The sequence below is a fragment of the Episyrphus balteatus genome, chromosome 4 (assembly GCF_945859705.1).
Source record: "Episyrphus balteatus chromosome 4, idEpiBalt1.1, whole genome shotgun sequence".
NCBI lineage: Eukaryota > Metazoa > Arthropoda > Insecta > Diptera > Syrphidae > Episyrphus > Episyrphus balteatus.
Genome location: NC_079137.1, coordinates 57,467,790 through 57,475,267, shown reverse-complemented (window position 1 = coordinate 57,475,267; position 7,478 = coordinate 57,467,790).

Here is a 7,478-nt window from a genome sequence, read left to right as displayed (position 1 = left end):
TCCCCCATTTTTCCTTCAGTTGTTTTGGTACGATCTTTTTTAAAATTTTTTTTCTTTTATCAATTTAAGAAGAATTGAGCAATATAAAAGCACGGTTTTTATAGTAAATTTGATGAGGAATACAATAAAAACCGTTATAAAAAACAGTAAAACATAGTTTTAAGGCTTTTTTGCCAGCATTTATCAGTAATTTCGACTTCTTAGATCTGGGAATGAGTCAAAAATATTTTTTTTTGAAAAAAGAAAAATTGAAGCAAGTAGACCTATTGAAACTCAATATTTTTAACTCAAACAGCTTTTCGATTAAAAAATTATTTAAGCTTTAAAAAAATTAAAAACTAAAAGAGCTTATTTTTTTTAATAAAGGGGTGCAACCCCTAAACATTATCGAAAAATTCTGAAAAAATAGGGTGGCATTATTTTGTGTCGAGAAAACAAGTTATCGGTAGAGCAAATCAAAATAATGAAAAATAAATTTTTTTGGTTCACCCTAATGGTCATATATGAACAGATCAGAATACCTTTCCATTCATGTTATCGGCAATTTATATTTGACTTTTCAATTTTTTTTAATGTACATAACTGCAAGCAATTTTGTGTGTTTCTGGTCTTCTGGTCTGGTTGGTAACACATGCATACGTGTCATTTATAAGATGTATGGCGTATGAGTGCTTTTTATAAGATTTTTTGGAAAAACCTACTTTTGGTTAAGTTTTTGATGCAAATACAACTATGCGTGTGTACTGTGTACTAATGTATAAAAGCATAAAATTGTATCATGTGTAATATAGATTTAAATTTAATTTAAATGGGAAGTCTTTTGAAAATTTGATGGTTTACTTCCTATTAAATGCTCCAAAATAAATTAAATGGTATACAAACCCTTTATGCATTTACCCAATGAACATTAATTTGTTCATTATGATTTCCAGACATTAAAAATACTTACGAAATTTGATTTTAGAAGTTCCTCAAAAATTGAAAAGAATAACAATTTTTTTACTGAAATATATATTCATTTGATAGATAAATGTCTCTTTATTCATAACTTAGGTGGGACACTTTTTAATGCATTTTTCTTTATGATTTGTTTTGTTTTTTTTTTTCATTTGATGAAATGGCAAGATATCGAATTTGCTTTTATTTGGTTTAATTCATTTGACTAGATACTGGAAATTATACTTAAAGTTGTTATATTATTTCATTTTCTTTCTGAAGCAATAGATACCATTTGGTATAGACAAAAACATTTTTAATTGTAAATTGTTCTGTATGTCATAGGCCCGAGTTCGATAAATACAATTGTAACTTTCAGTTTCAGTGGGACAAATTTCACCTCTTCTCAAAAAGTCACTTATTACTTGCATCCTCCAACCTAAGCGTTTTAAATAAAATTCGAATTCAATTTTTTTTTGTCATTAAAATCAATTAAAAATAAAGTAGCCCACAGGATCAATAAATAATATAATAATTAACACTAGATTTGAAACCTTAGAAGTCAGATTATATAAGTTAGTAGAGTAACTAAAGCAAATTATTAGGGAACCCGGCCGAACAGCTCTGATTTTGACGATTTTTTTTTTCAAACGTAGGTAATTAAAAATACTTTAAAGTCTATAGATTAAAAATTGCCGGTGCTGCCGTATTGTTTTTTAAAATTAAAATTAAATTTTTTTTTAACAAAACCATTTTTTTGCTTAAATTTCATAAAACAAATGATAGCAAAAGATTCTATAGGTAATTTAAGGAAAATATATAAAAGGCAGTAAGGGACAATCTTCCATCGTTTAAGCGATAAATGCAATTTTCTAACATTCTGACCTCAAACACAAAAAAAATATTTTGAAAACAACGGCAACACCTACAATATTTTAAAATACATTTTTAAAAAGCCAGAAGCTCATTCTTATCTCTTAAATTTAAATCCACTAAATTTAATCAATACTTTTTGAAAAAATGGTCCTCAAACTCAGAATTAAAAAAAAATGTTATTAGAAAAATTTAAAATGACTTTTTTCCAAACTTTTTCTAATAAATATGAATTTATTTAAAAAAAATGTTTGGCCATAAATATTATCAGTTGAATTTCGAAGTAAAAAAGGTAAAATATATCACACTTTTGAAAAAAAAAAAATGAAAAATTACTTCAATTTCAATGGTTTTATTTTATTAAAACTGAATGTTTGCATTGAAATAATTAATTTTCTTAAAGACTATGGTAAATAGGAACTTTAAATTTTTGCTATTTAACTTTCAACAGTAAGGGTTATTAAATGAATAAAAAATAATTTTATGTTTAGATGTTGAACTTTAAAAAAAAAATAAGCTACATTTTTTTTCAAAACTTTTATTAAAAAAAGTTCTTCGAAAATGAAATACTTTTTAATTTTTTTCATAAACCGTAATACATATTGACATTTCCTTTTATAATTTAAAATAATAATAAATGCGGCCAAAAAAATTTGAAAATAAATGCATTTTATATTACGACCAAGTTTAAAAAACGACATGTTAAAATTAGTTCAATTACCATTCTTTCAAAAGCCGTTCATTCAATTAACTTAATTTTAATTTTACATATATGACTAAGCTTCTAGCTTTTAAAAAATGTATATTTGAATATTGTAGGTGTTGCCGTTGTGTTCAAATATTTTTTTTTGTGTTTGAAGTCAATTAATAAGAAAATTGCATCTATCGCTTGAACTATGGAAGATTGTCCCTCACTCCCATATATTTTTTTTCCTTGAATTTCCTAGAAAATCTTTTGGCATCAATTAATTTATGAAATTTAAGAAAAATTTTTGAAAAAAATTTGTTTTTGTTCACAAAAATCTTCAATTAAATTTAAAAAAATCAAAACGGCAACACCGGCAATTTTTAATCTATAGACTTTAAAGTATTTTTAATTACCGACGTTTGAAAAAAAAGATCATCAAAATCTAAGCTGTTCGGCCGGGTTCCCTAATATTGCCAATTTTTGAGCTTTAGTTACTCCACTAAGTGTTCATTTTATATTCCACCACTTTGTCAAACTAGAAATAATTGTAGTTCTTCAAATACCGGTTAATTAAAAGATCACAAAGAAAACATCAATGTCAAAAAATTGCACACAAAGCACAATAAAAATCTAACATAAATAGTTACCTTGTTTCCGAACTTCAAAATGAATCGGATACAATAAATTCATCTCATCACAATTCAAAAAAGAACATCCTCATCATCTCTGAATTATACCCCTCATAATGCGCTAATGTAAAATGACAGTTTGTATAAGTCTACAAGAATATTGTATAAAAAGTGTTCCGCCACTTGGAAGTGCATACCTTTGTATCATTGTCAAGGCTAAGTTTCTATTGTGTCCTTTAATATGCAAAGTCAACTAAACAGTAGGGTAGCCAGAAGCAAAAGACTGCGAGACGTAGAGAGAAAGAAAACTTACACAAAAAACATTCTTTTTCCTTCCGACACAAGGACTTTAAAAGTTAAATCACAAATCAGTCAGTGTGCAACATGATGCAACAATGCTTGTCCTAGCAACAAATTTAACCTTTTTCCTCATTCTACATCATCATCATCCTTTTTCAAAGTACGCTCTTGTCAGCGATAAAAATATAAGAAAAAAAAAAAAAACTTAACTAACCCCTAAAGGATAATGCCCCTGAAAGCCGTCCATCAACATCTCCCAAGTATTTAGTTTATGCGGGGTGCCACGTTAACATTTATCTATTCAAGTAAAGGGCTTCTATTGTTATTGTCCTGATGATGATGATTATTATGTTGCTGGGGATACCATGTGCGCCGCAAGGATAAAACACTTAGAAAGTAATTATGTGTTGTAACTTATTTTTATTTCTATGTCGATTTACTTGATTGAGTTTAAAAGGATTCCGATTTACACGATTTTGATTTACTTTTTCTTAAACTAAATTTGTATCTGAATAAAAATACACCACAAATAAACACCAAATGAAACGGAAATGGAAATGAAGACAAAAAAAAAAAAGACAACACCAAGATAAAAATAAAAGAGCTCAACATACATTCTTCCTTATATTTAAATATGTATTTGTATAGTGTTAGCCACTTGAAGAAAAGTTCACCACCAGAAAACGTCTTGAGCACGTTTTTCCTTAAATGCATCACTCTACCACTTTGTGAAGGATGTGAACTTGATGCATGTCGATGACGAGATTTAGTGTAAACGAGGATTACAGTTAGAAGGATACATCCAAAAAAGAAAGTCTGCTGTGGGTGGGTAGGTGTCTAAGGTTTGTGTATAGTGTTGGCAGCAAGCCCTAAGGTTTTCTTCCTTCCTTCGTCCTCGTATAATGTAATCGTTCGCAGTCATCGTCATTTTTTTTTTTGCTCCTCTGTAGGTAGGTATATTATTTGCAGAAGGCGTTAGTAGTTGCAAAAAGGGTCTCAATTGTAGGTAAGAATGATTTACCCAATTGAAGGATCTTTTATTTAAATAGAAAAAGACACAGTGAATGGGGGGTAGACTTTTTGTATTTTGAAGGTAGGTAAAAGAGTCTTGGTCTTTTTTATATTTTTGTTAAGGGTGCCATTGGAAATGAAGTGGAAAATACAATTGGCTTGTGGCATCCTTGGTGTTTTAAGACGTGAACTAACATTGAGAAAGTTTTTTTATTTTGTTTTTTTTTTTTAAATAAATCTGTTTTCAACATTGTTTTTATTAAAATACAGAATGTGTAGTTTTCAACCTTTAAATAATTGAGAATCTACTTAGAAAAATATTCCTTACTTCAAACTGTGTTGTTTTGTGATTGCAAATATAAAAAAAAACTACGCCAAACATTTCAAATAAAGTTGTTTATATCAAATACAATGTCATATATCCTTTTTTGATGCATCATTCAGGAATTGAATATCAAATTATGACTCAATCACAAAGCACAAAGACTAAATTGCAAAGCAAAAAAATATTTCCCAGATAAATGTTGATTCATATGCAGTGGATTTTCTTTAATAGAATTTTTTTTTTTTTGTGAAAGTCATTTCATATCCACATCCATATTTTAATTCGTTTGAATCTCTTGAAAATAGGAAACATGTTTTTTTTTTGCATGAAAATGATGATAGTTTTTTTCTTTTGCTGGTCCATTTCAGTTCATTTTTGGTTGGTCGATAATTTAATTCGAATAAAATTGAATAATGTTTTTTTTTTCTTTTTATATATTTTTATTTTACCTACTTATTTTATTTTTTTTTTTTTGAAAAGCACAAATCTCTTCAAAAACTGCATTAGGATTCATCAAAAATAACATTTCGATGTGTGAATGAATACTTATCCGCATTATGGATTATTATAGGAAAGCAGCAATGACCAGCAATGTCGCAATGTCAGATATTCTCAGTCATATTCCTTTTATGGCATTTGCTTGGAAAAAAAAATGAGTAAATTTAAAAGAAATTCAATGAATTAGGTTCAGTTGTTCGAGAAAAACCAGAATTGGAAATGGAAAAAAGTGCATGACTTAAAAGATTTCATAAAAATAATTATTTTTGTTTAAATCGTTTTTGAATTAAAAATAACCTTTATTTTGTCTATATAAAATATAACAAAAAAATATGTTGGAGCCAAATTTTGGCTTTTTTACTTGCATTTTCCAAAAATCTAGAGCTTGTAGGTTGGGTTAAGACAAGAAAAAAAAATCGTATAGGAAAAGAGCTCTATTCCTGTCAGGAGGGAAAATTTTTTTAACAAAATTGATTTAACTTAGAAAAAATATTAAAAATCAACGGTTAAATTCAGAACGACGCGCTTTAATTTATTGTAACGCTGGTTTTAAATTAAGAATGAGTTTTGAAAAATTTTATTTTCAACCATAATTACTTTTAGTGTATTTTTGCACAAATTTTGTTTTCAAAATTAAAAGTAATTCGTTCTTATTCAAAAACAGAAAGTTGAATGAGATTTTTTTTTCCTTTTCGAGAAAATAAAAAAAAAACAAAACCACTTTTTTCTTAAAAAAACCTTTTTTTTTTGTTGGTGGCTGGACAAGTTGATAAATTAATTTATGAAACATCAACCTTTCTTCTATTATTTTTTAAACATTCAGAATTTTATGAAGCTACAAAAAAGTGACAAAGTATTGAATTAATCTTGAAATAATTTTTGTTTTTTTTCTCATAGATAACACCTGAAAACTGACCCGACTGAATTTTTTTTCATTATACGTATTTTCAATACCCTGAGCAACATCTAACAATATAATTGATTTGTTAACCTTTGTTTAATATCTTTCACTTTATTTCCAACACGGTATCGTTTTTTTGTTTGGTTGATGACTTTTCTTCGTCTAAAATGCAATATTCAGTGACATAACATAACCTCAGTATAACAAGCGGAGACCCCAAAATTTTCCTTCTCAATTCCTTATAAGTGGGTAAAAAATATAAAATATATTTGACGGAGAGAAGTGAAATAAGAAACACAAACAATTGCGTTCACTGTGGCGTATACTTGTTTTTTTTTTTTTTTATAAAATAAGTTATAGAACAGAAAAGATAGACTTTTTATAAGAAGACTGATCCTTTCAGATCTGTAACATCATTTTTTTCCATTTTGAAAAATGTGATTTAGTCTTTATCTCCGAAATTATTAGTTTAACCGAAAAAGTTGTAAGACCAAAATGGTAGGAAATATAATTTTCCTTTTTTGTACATAATTTGTTTTTCTGTGTGAACATTATTTTTGAGGTTATGTAATTTAATTTTTACTTAGTTTGAGAAAGTTTGCAATCCTAAAGCTTGAACATACAAGTTACAAGTCCAAAGTTAGGGTGCTTAAAATTAAGCCAGTTTTATGACAGCTTCTATAGAATTATTTTTTTTTAATTTCTGATTTTTTCACAAACGACCACTTTGTGTGAAACACTAACGGGCATTTGCAAACTGCAATATAAAATCCTCAGAATTGTAATATTTGTAAATGTACATATTTTAATATTTTTGAATGCTTGATCGGCAGAGTACGCTTTTGATCTATTTGTTGAACTTATTTTGTCCAGTAACACAAAAACATACAATTGTATAAAGTCATCAGACGAATCGCAAAAGTTTCCCTAATTTGGTTTTAATACAAATATATTTAAAGTCTGTTTTAACATTTGTTCTGTAGGGTACGAAATTTTATTTAAATATGCATTATAAAAAAGGAAAAAAGTGTTAAAAAATTATTTGCATTTTAAGCTTTCTCTCACCATAAGAAAACTTATTTTGTCCCCAAAGGTCTGCATTTTGTTCCTAAAATAGACAAAGTTTACACTAAATTTTGTGTGTGCATTGGTCAACAATTTTTATTTTGTTTAGGTACATTTTTTTTAAACAAAATAGTTAAAATAGAAAACAAACTACTACACAACTTATGTAAGAAAGTTGCAAATCTTATACTAAAAATACCATAAATAAATGCATCTTAAGTATTAAAACTCTAACCGCCCAGAAACATAAGC